General features: G+C 38.1%; 1 non-coding gene across 1 annotated transcript; it reads right to left on the bottom strand.

Moving 5' to 3' along the window:
• Nucleotides 1-11,216: 11,216 nt before the first annotated feature.
• Nucleotides 11,217-11,289, bottom strand: Trnat-ggu (transfer RNA threonine (anticodon GGU)). The gene has a single exon. It is a non-coding gene; the product is annotated as a tRNA-Thr (tRNA).
• Between the last annotated feature and the right edge of the window lie 678 nt (nt 11,290-11,967).

Raw genomic sequence — 11,967 nt, 5'->3', positions numbered from 1 at the left:
AGAGTCGTGAAATATATGGGGCCCAATACAATCCACGACTCTTCTCTTTCCGCACAGGGGGCCGATTTTTGAATTTCGACCGCTCGATTTCATGTATTTCGTTAAATAATATCTCCACTGCTAGGCATCTAAATTCTACTAATAGAATTGAAATCGAGTGGTCAATACCACTAGATTCCCAATTTCAAAAATTTTCATTTCGCCGTTTTCCACCGAATTTCGAGTGGCGAAATCGAGCGATCGAAATTCAAAAATCGGCCCCCTGACCTTAACTGTATGTTGAATGTAAGCGTCATGACACTCATGACTGTCGAATATAATCTTTGACATTTCTTCAACCGAAAACGTCACTTTTGACAGTTTTGACACTGACAGATCGGTATCATACCGCTGTGACTTCTTCAAGTATTGTTCAAATCGGGCCGTACGACCATTCACGAAGATTTAGCACAGACACATTGATGTTTATTTACTACGTTTGTATAGAGCACCGTTTGTCTCGGCTATCTGAAGATGGCATCTATCTGCCTCGCACCCACTTCGCTAAATCAACACGTATTGTGTTCCCCCAGACACCTACGGTAGTAAATTCTTGATGGACTGTAGGTCCGATGTCCATCCTAGGTTTTGCGAGCAACAAGATTTGAACCAAGAATCAACATTTTATGATTCGGATAGGTAACAGAGTTGTCGAATTTTCAGAGAAATAAAAAAAAATTAAGACGCGACGGACCGATTTCCCACCCAAAATTTGTAGTTTTTGAAGTGAAAACTTCTTTATTGTGATGAGGAAAAAATGTTAAACTCGCGATAGGTAAGATTCGTAAGACGTAAGACGGACACGTGACCTGATCGAAAAACTGTTACAATGTCATTGAGTTTTTCTTTATTGATTTAAATGCCATCTAGTGAGTTTCCCTCTAACTGGTAATAATATAACTCGAGTACTAACAGTGATGTGCTCAGGGGTTTCAAGTAATGCGACGAAATAACGCTAGATGGCGTTAACCTCAATTATACATAGGTAGTGCTGCAAACATTTTTCACTAGTCATCGAGTTTTTTTCTACTGTGTTATCTCTCGAGCTATGCTTTTTGGTAACATGTCTGGTTCTATTTTATTTACTTACAAAACTTTTTGCTTTTCTCTGTAGATACATTTGTTTGTTTATTTATACCTGTGATTGCAATGACCGAAGATTTGATTAGCACATATCACCCGAGGCTTGTAAACCGTGTGGTAAATCACCTGGCAGGAACAGTCAGATTTAATATAATGGTCGTATTGGTGGTGTGGTCATTAGCCACTCGATTGGCCATCAATTGCGGGTTAGTGCAGTCCGTAAGCTCCTGTACACAGCTGGACTAGATTGATGGGGAGGGGCTAAGACATCTAGGTACGTAATGTTCACTTAATAATGATAACTCATCGAAATATATAAACCTAACTAAACTATCTAAATATGTATATAGTTGTCGACCACGCTAACTTTGCACAAACTTGGCAGTCGCAATGCATACATATCCCTAGGTATATAAGCTCCATACTTGACGTAACACTTGGCATGAAAACTACGGTTCGACTCTTTGCAAGTATACTTCTAGCCACAATATTTGACGTATCTTAAAGTTCGAATATGGCTGTTCCATTCTTGACGCGTTTATTTCGTAGCGCGTCCTACGCCGTAGGGCCGTAGCGCGTGCTACGCCGTAGCAGATACAGGCACTTCCCAAAATGCCAGGGCTGATTTAGACGGAGCGCAAACTCGCATGCGATTTTAGTTACATTGCGGACTGTTGGTTACGTCCAATTCAACCGACCAATCAAAACCCGCATTGTAATGAAACTCGCATCGTCTAAATGGGTCCTAACAGGCATAAGCAGTCATTATAAAATCACATTGAGTTTTAAATTTATTGCGTGCATACATGCGAACTTCAAAAATCAGATATTTATTACTTGAACAAAACTTTTTGCTAAGTAAAGTGTATATGTGTGTGTGTGTACATCTGTCAATTTTATCTTAATTTCTATAACTAAACCTACTAAGTTGTTCAGTATATGACCTACCAAGAAAATTATCGGATAATCACAGCAAAACCAACTCCGTCAATCAGTTTAACTCGGTTTAACCCACAAATCCAGCACAGTTATCAATAAACACTAAAAAACAACAATTTATCACTCCATTGTAGGGTGACGTAGTATTGTGAAGGGATCACGGCTCCGTCACTACAATCGGGACAAAGGTCCCTTTGTGCTAATGAAGAATGGTCACCCTGTTTAGATTAATTCGGGGGCTAATGGCGGCCAGTCGTCATTTGTTATATTAGTGGGACTGATGCTTTCTTTGTGGTGTAGTTAATGTATGCAAATTTAATTTCTAGAGTGTTTTGGTGATAATTTTGGAAGTAGAAAATACGTCTAATGAGGGAGTACTTGTAATGATTTTAACGGTAAAAGAATATCTGAGCACCTATCATAATCACCAACCACAAAGCGACTGATTAAAAATGAAAAAAAATGAAAATGAAAATATTTATTTCAGACAGGTATCCATATTTTTGTCTACAAAACTATATTAGTAGGTAACAAAGAAAAATATAATAAAACTAAAACTATAAAAATAAACGTTAATGTTAGTAGAACACATACGTAATGCAAAAAAAATACTCAGCAGTCAACTATGAAACCTCCCATACAATAACATTTTATCTACACACATGTCATTATTGCTCTATAATGCGTTCAGAAACCGTAAGAAATGACCAGCTTTATTACAACCAATTTTACTATGAGAACTTTCTTATCTGTGGTAGTAGGAAAATCTGTACTGTAATGTTATAACGTTATAATTTTTTTGTATCGTTATGAGTTTAAATTTGGAACAGCAGTCAAAACTCAAGTGGGTCTCTATTCTAGTATCCATAGATATTAAAACAGTTATCGATTCGAAATGTCAATTTAGTATTTTTTGTTAATATAAACCGCACCATATTTGATCTCGAGTGACATGAGAATAGGGACTTCATTCTTTTGTCTAGGAATTAAAAAAAAACTATGGATGCGTGACATGCGTGAAAAAAGTTTTCATTCACCGCCATTTGACGTACAGTTTATCTTTTAATTAGTTTTAAGTATGTGTTTAGATAAAGTAGTGTATGTAACTGTACATAATTAGGCATTAAAACACTCGTGTGATCCTATTAAGAAACTCACTAACGTTCGTTTCTTAAACCCATACTCGTGTTTTAATGCCTCTCATTATGTAGCAGTCACATAAACTAATTGCACACGTTTAGAGCGCCACCAAAAAGCCGCTCCCATACAATATAATTACGCTAAAATTGTTATAGGTACAAAGAAAATAGAGCAAGTAGAAATTTTGTGTGTAAAACTTCTACTTGCTGTAATTTCTTTTTATTACAATTTCCAGCGACAGAAAGTGATACCAGACTTAAATATATATATTACTTTAATATTCATGTTAAATATCATGTTATTTCTTAATTCCTTATTGTATGGCGACGGCTAGGTTAATTTAACACATATTATGTTATTGTATTTCGTTCAAATTTCTAATCTCCTCAAATTGTAACTGAAATAAAATCACCAAATCAAACATGTCCATCGTAATCATGTTAAGTGAGTGTGAAGTTTCCATACAAATCTAATACGAGGGGCGTTCAAAATATTCTCGGTATTGATATCTTACGACCTCTTCTAAAATTTCTTTCGTTACTGGCCGCTAAGGTTTATTCATTAACATTAAAAAAAAGTATAATTCGAACCGAGATGGTCTTTTGTTTTTCTGCAATTGCTGAACAAACATGAACATCATGTGCGAATTGACAATGTTAACTAAATTAGAACATCGATGCGTGATAAAATTCTTGACAAAACAGGGTAAAAATCAGAAAACCATAAAAGAGGAAATGGATTGTGTTTACCGTGAGTCTGCTCCTTCTTTATCTACCATTCAAAAGTGGTCAAGCGAGTTTAAACGCGGAAGGGAGAGTATTGAAGATGACCCTAGACCTGGCCGGCCTGTAGTAGTTACTTCACAAGAAAATATTGATAAAGTAGAAAAACTTATATTGGAAGATGGTCGAGTGAAGGTAAAATCTATAGCGCAAGTAACCAATCTCTCTATTGGTACCGTACATGATATTATACATGACCATCTTAATATGTCAAAAGTAAGTGCAAGATGGGTTCCGCGAATGCTGACTCGGCTTCAAAAAGACATGCGTGTAGCTTGTTGTTCCGATTTTATTGACCTGTGCGGTGAAAATCCTGATGAGGTGCTGCAAAGAATAGTTACTGGAGATGAAACCTGGGTTCATCATTATGACCCAGAGAGTAAACAAGAGTCCATGCAGTGGCACATTAAGGGTTCAGCTCATCCCAAGAAGTTCAAGGTCATCCCTTCAGCTGGCAAGGTCATGGCCACGATATTTTGGGATTGTGAAGGAGTATTACTAATCGATTATAAAGAAAAAGGTGTAAATATCACAGGATAGTACTACGCTAACATTCTACGTCAATTAAAGGATGTAATTAAAGAAAAGAGGCGAGGAAAGTTAACCAAAGGTATTCTGCTCCTGCATGACAACGCCCCCGTCCATACTGCTTATATTGCCAAGGCAGCTATTGTTGAATGTGGGTTTAAAACTGTTACTCACCCACCGTATAGTCCGGACTTAGCCCCCAGCGACTTCTTTTTGCTCCCCAATCTTAAAAAGGATCTGCGTGGAAATAAATTTTCTGACGATGAAGCATTGAAGGCGGCAGTGGAGGAGCATTTTTACACGAAAGATAAAAAATATTTTTACGAGGGATTAAAAAAAATAATTGATCGATCTTTTAAGTGTATGATCATAGGGGGGGTGTATATTGAAAAATAAAAATATCAAACTTTTCGTACTTGTTTGTTTTCATTCTCATACCGAGAATATTTTGAACACCCCTCGTAACTATCAAAAGCCATTAGAGGGCGTAAGTTTGGCGGCCGGATTTAACTGGTGCGGGGCGGTTAGCGCCGGTTAGAACCGGTTTGAGCCAGGTTAGGCCTGGTCACCGTCGCTTAGAGACCGTTCGCCTCAGCAGAACTAGTAGAGATAGGACTGTTCCATTATGTAAAGTTTGGCGGCCGGATTTAACTGGTGCGGGGCGGTTAGAGCCGGTTCTAACCGGTTTGAACCTGGTTAGGCCGGTGTTACCAGAGCTTGGCGACCACTTGTCTTAGAACTAAGATAAATGCGGCTACATTATGAACAGACGGATTTAGTATCTAAAGGCACTAAAACACTCGTGTGATATTTTTATGAAAGCGAGTCAACCCAAACTCGTATTATATCGGATATCATTATGTGACAGTCACATAAATTCTACTACAGTAATTTAGCTCAATATGGTTGGCAACTGTCAAAGGTTTGCATAGATGGCGCCATCATAGCTTGCCTCATTTTCTATGAGATTTGGCTTAAAGGGCAGGGCATTAAAAAAACAAAAAAATGGTTACAAATCTAGGAATTGACAGAGCAAGCTATGATGGCGCCATCTGCTAAATACATCGACCGGCCATCGACATGCCATTATTCTGTGAGTACACGTCACATAGCGAACAATTGCCAATCGCCTGTAAGCTCTTTAAGCAGCATGAACACAGATCAGGTGAGGTTTACTATTGTCGCCTTTGAGGCTTACGCGGCTTGACTGTTGCTAGTTCTGATTTTCATTTCTAGTCGAGCTATAGCTTAGTCTATTACAAATACTAATGGCATTACCTCTCTCATAGCTCTAGATAAGAATCTACTTATATGTATATGAATGATTCGTGCTAATCAAACTATGTTTTTTCTTTAGATTCTTGCAAAAATATCAAAAACAACTTCATATGTGCGAAAATCTAGCTAATGTCAAGTGTGCTCGTAGAGCATGACGTACAGTCGCCATCAGATACATCGGAGCGGTCAAGGCGCTCACAAATATCTGAACACGCCTCTTATTGTCAAGGCGTTAGAGTGCGCGTTCAGTTATTGTGACGACTGGACAAATCGGTAAGTAGTTGCTTTTAGTCAAGCTATACTTGGACTTCACAAACAGCCACGTGGACTGCCAGGCGACATAATTGTCGTTTCCTTCTAGTTTCAGGTCTTGTGTAACTAGTTTGTTTGAGTATCTTCAATAATTGTCCTGATGTTCTGATCAACCTTTTAACCAGCCATACCTGCGACCGTGTTTAAGCAACAGCCCGGATCGCCGTACCACGCTGCATTACGCGCCTGCTTTACGATTAGTCGCTGACATTTCGCTAAAAGGGTGCGATTGTCGCCTAACTTTATTTTTATTTGGTCGATGTTTACGTTAAGTGTCCGTCGTAACACTAAATAGTAAGACTAATCGTTTAAAATGCCGCCAAATCAGCAGTTGTTATTGTTTTTGAATGCATCTTAGCATTGATTACAGTGCATAATACTTATTAAGTACATTTAGTTTTGTACATTTGAACACCTATTTTGAAGTATCGTCACTACTTTCTGTAAATTCATTTTTTTTGCTTTCTCTTTCGGTTTTTATATCATCTACGCCGTCTTTAATCTATATTGTAATTATTTAATTAAAAGCCTTCTAATATTTAAAATGACAGTTTTCTTCTTGCTTTACAAAACAATGAGCATATGTGTCAGTATATTTCAGTCACAGCGTTAATTTTATTATTTTTAATTTGCTCAGATATTTACCATTTGAAGAAACAAGAACTACTATGTAGTTATTAATTACCCATTCCTAGTTGATGTTACCGGTGCACGTTGCGCAACTCGCACCGGCTCTAAGCTGTTAGAGGCAGTTTGATCTGGTTCAAGTTAGTTTTGTCACTTCCAGCTTCTACTGCAGAGTAATTGAAGATTGCAGAAATGCTAGTTTGGGAACGAATCAAATTATTTTATTAACTTTAATTATATTTTTTTACCGAGCTTTAGAGAACTCCGATTCGGGTTGGGAATAAATGCTTTCGGAATTCCGGATGTTCTTAACTGATTCTCGTGAAATTTTATGAGCATGTTCGGTAGTTAGATACATCAAGTATCTGTTTCTGAAAAAATTATAAGGCAGTTTTAGGGCTGTCGTACATTTTCATCTTAATTTTCAATAGATTACTGGGCTACAAAGACACCTTATGTGATTGAGGTGTAGAGCCTCTCCATGCCTGTTACCAATAACTTACGCCAAGACAACATGCTAAGCTATTTGCTCCTCTCTACATAAACCTAGCTCTACCATAGACAGACAATTACTAAGACGCGTAAAGTCAACATACTCGAAAAGTAGCTGCACATTATAGTGTTGTGTGGGACCTAAAGTCACGAACTTTAATTGTAGACCCATTGAGGGTTTTTTTTTCCCTGAACATTATATTTGTAACGTAAATATTTAACGACTACATCTATAGCTGAAATATCAAATTGTAGAGTCTGTGCGGAAAGAGAAGAATCGTGGAATGTATGGGCCCAATACATTCCATGACTCTTCTCTTTCGGAACAGACTCTATCGCTTGACAACCTCTATAAGTATCGCTGGGTCGCCGTCGCCTTCATGAAATAGTAAACCTGCAATTGTTGCATACAGAGGGGCGGCCTGATCGAACAATGCTTATATTACCTAAGAATTAAGAAGTCACAGCGTTGTGGAGATCAGATGATTCCAGGTTCGAATACTGGCAGGGTCGCCATGTGGAGCGGGAAGTACGGCAGCAAGTAAACAACATAGCATTGCTTATTTTCGAACAGTATTTCGTAAATACTGTCATTTATTCGGAAAAGCGTTATACCTAGCTATTTATACTTACATTACTATTAGAAATATGCACAAAATATAACTCCTCACAGTGTTTAAGTGACGTTTTTTGTTTGAAAAAATGTCAGTTTTGACACTGACAGATCGGTATCGTACCTTTGTGACTTCTTATAACCATTGTTCGAATCGGGGCGGGAGTCATACAACGCCATCGTTATCAACTGTCATATATTATCTTTTACACGTCTTAGAGTATTCCTTTGTCTCCCAACAGTCCATAAGGCCGAGAATGCATCAAGCACACTCGTAACTCGCTTGTCTCAATTTAGCCGGCGACCTTATTGATAGGCCGCTGCGCTGTCGGCGACCAATTTGTACAATTAGTTACTGGTAATCAATTAACGGGGAAAGATTGGTGCAGTTTAAAATTGGATGGGAGATAAAGTAGAGGTTTCATTAGGTGGTTTAATGAGAAAAAGTTGCAGTCTTATTGCTCTTTGGTAGAGGAATTGTGGTCATGTGATCATGTATAATTTGGCGGCATAAACTTTGCTCGTCTACTCTCAAGATTACATTTTTACAAGGTTACCTGATTTGATTTTAACAAGCTAATTTTCTATGGCGGGTAAAAGCTTTATTTATTTCAGTTACAGATTCTTTTGAAATTGGAATGTAGTTTTGTTAAAATCTTTTAATTTTATTTTTTTCCTGTGGCAGACTGTGACAGAAAATGAAGACTACAGCGTGAAAAAAAAGCGGCCAAGTGCGAGTCGGACTCGCCCATGAAGCGTTCCGTATTTAGGCGATTTATGACGTATTAAAAAAAAACTACTTGCTAGATCTCGTTCAAACCAATTTTCGGTGGAAGTTTACATGGTAATGTACATCATATATTTTTTTTAGTTTTATCATTCTCTTATTTTAGAAGTTAGGGGGGGGGGGGCACACATTTTACCACTTTGGAAGTGTCTCTCGCGCAAACCATTCAGTTTAGAAAAAAATGATATTAGAAACCTCAATATCATTTTTGAAGACCTATCCATAGATACCCCACACGTATGGGTTTGATGAAAAAAAAATTTTTGAGTTTCAGTTCGAAGTATGGGGAACCCCAAAAATTTATTGTTTTTTTTCTATTTTTGTGTGAAAATCTTAATGCGGTTCACAGAATACATCTACTTACCAAGTTTCAACAGTATAGTTCTTATAGTTTCGGAGAAAAGTGGCTGTGACATACGGACGGACAGACAGACGGACAGACAGACGGACAGACAGACATGACGAATCTATAAGGGTTCCGTTTTTTGCCATTTGGCTACGGAACCCTAAAAACGGTCGTCCGCGCGAGAATTTGTATTTTTGAATGTCCCTGTGTTATGTGATATAATTAATTATTTGTTCACAAAATGAATCCTTCAAAAGGTCCCCGACCCCGTCGATATGCGTTCTTGTCACATCACGTTACTACAGGGTGCTCCAAAACATGAATATTGCCGTCAAGACGACAGGCCAGTCGCGCGGAAGAACCACCCTGACGCCGCGTCAACGTGGATGAACAATTAAACAACTACATAATAATATGGATAATTCAGCCGATGTGTTTGTGATGCTGATATTATGATTTTCAAAGGTTACTGTGAAAAGTGAGTATTAATGAGCTTTTCTATACTTTTTAAATCGAAATAGGTACTAAAATATTCGTCATCTTCCTCATGCTATATCTCAGCTTTTTGCCACGGCTCATAGGAGCCTGGGGTCCGCTTGGTAACAAATCCCAAGAATTGCGCTAGACACTATTTTTTACGAAAGCGACTGCCATCTGACCTTACAACCCAGAGGGGAGACTAGGCCATATAGGGATTAGTCCGGTTTCCTTCACCGAAAAGTGGATTTTCGAAAAAGTCATTGGTACGAGCCTATATAGGTTTGATCCCACGACCTTCAGACTGAAAGTCGCACGCTCTAACTACGAACTGGTAATTTTGCTTAATCTACTCTTAAATACTTAAATATTATAGATAGGTACCTATTTAATTATACATACTCCATATTTAGCGGAATAAAGAAGCAATATTATTGTAGTATTGTACTATTAGCTTCAGCAAAGCAACATGAAAGTAACGCTCTCGGTACTGTTTTTCTATACAAATACAGTACTGGAACCGGGAATTCCCGGTTCTCTCCATACAAACTCAGTACCGGGAGCATTCCCTACAATGTACCTATTAATAATTTATCGATAACAAATGATGATTTACCCGTCTATTATTACCAATATTCTTCGAACCCATTCTCTGCCCGTTCAATCAGCCATTCCACCTGGCCGCCATAAACATCCTTCGAAGCAAAACGTATGTGCACGGACGTAAGCCGAACAAATCTGGGCACTGGATAGCGGGGCTGATCGACAAATCCCGCAGATTACCGCTGATACAGGCACGAGTTTATGAGACAAGCGGCCTCCGCCGGACTCTGACCGGACAGGGTTGCCACCAACGAACTACAATAACAGTGTAGAACTCTATCTAGAGCTCAAAAATGACCCCAGCACGGGAATTGCAGTGAGCGACTCATTGTACAACGCGCATGTTAACAACGTCAAATGATTTGATGCCGCGCAAGAGATTGAGGTTTGTTATGTTTGGGTTTCATTTTAACCAATTATAACTTTTATTTAACACTACAAATTTTTCTTAGCGGAAAATTATGTTTTGAGTAATATTTAAAACTGCGCGCGGGGTATATTTTTGGAGTCAGTGATACGTGTCAGATAATTAAGTTCCACTCATAAAGACCGTGTTTTGAAGTCAAAGCTTCGTCTTCAAGTATATATATTCCGTCGCTGGTCAGCAGTACTTAGCTACGAGTATAATATGCAGAAGAAATAGTCAAAATGATGTTGACACTTTTTCGTAGACTATGAACATATCCTAATGAAGATAATTTTGAATATCTCGCCCGCTTAGCTAATTAGGCAGCAGTCTTTTGTATTTATGTTAGGACTTGACTATATCACTGTACGACATTAAACTACACAACACATCTGCATAAAATACCTGAAAACCTAAAACAAAAACTCCACGGTGTCAACCCTACGCCCCGTCTCGATAGAAGGAAGGTAGTCCGAATAATATTTTGGCTTACAGAACGAGTCTAACTTTTAATAGTGTTGCCATGTTTATGTTACGGCCGGCATCGAACCCGCACCGAGGGCCCAGATCAGGTGCTTTGATTGAACTTGCCTAACGGTTTTTACGATGCGATCGCGTACCGTATATATCTCGGTGTTTATGATCTCAAGATGATAAATGAAGTTTTAATCAATCCCAACTAAATTAATTTTGTATTAAGCAGAAACGTCTGCGAACGATGCTATTAAGCTAATAATTAATAAATATATAAGTTGAAAATTCACTGTCTTGGGTGGGACTTGAACCCACGACCACTGGATCACCAGTACAGTGCTCTGCCATCTGAGCTACCAAGACGGTGAATATTTGCACTTTTAATTAAATCCCTACTATCCCACTAATACAGTGTGTAAATCCAATACGGGCGGATATATAAACGGTGGTGAGCATAGGACCTAAGAAGTATATTGAGATAGATTTTGCTTAGAAATACAATGAAAATGTTAACCATACGAAATAATTCGGCCCGCAATGTAAAACAGCACACGAGTTACGAGTAGGTATTGTCATACCACGTTGTGTCTCGTAATTATTACATTTGTACGTATTTGTAATTGTAATTTTTTTTAAAGAATAAAGATCATTTATTTCGGCAAAGGTTACAGATATACCAGGGGTCTCCGCACTAGGCAATGCCTGTAATGAAGATAATTTTGAAGTTAATTTATTAAGTTTAAAAAGGTCCTTTTCACGAGTATCCAAAAACAATATGTCGCAAATCCAATAAAATAGAACAATACAAAATAACATTAGCACACCGCAACGCATTAACCTCATTTTATGTCAAATTTCACGACTTCCAAAACTACGTCCATTCAAAAGGGCCACATTAGTCGAAAATCTAATCAACCTTTAATAAAACCGAGGACATGACAATATGGAGCCCAACTTACGTTTTATTGCTGGGTAAAACATTAAACCCAAAAACAGGGGTCATAATTATTAACAACTGCCGGTGGGGGGTTTTAAAACTGC

This window comes from Cydia amplana, chromosome 6 (assembly GCF_948474715.1).
Source record: "Cydia amplana chromosome 6, ilCydAmpl1.1, whole genome shotgun sequence".
Classification (NCBI taxonomy): domain Eukaryota; kingdom Metazoa; phylum Arthropoda; class Insecta; order Lepidoptera; family Tortricidae; genus Cydia; species Cydia amplana.
The sequence above is the reverse complement of the archived record's forward strand: the minus strand, read 5'-3'. Positions and strand labels throughout refer to the sequence as shown.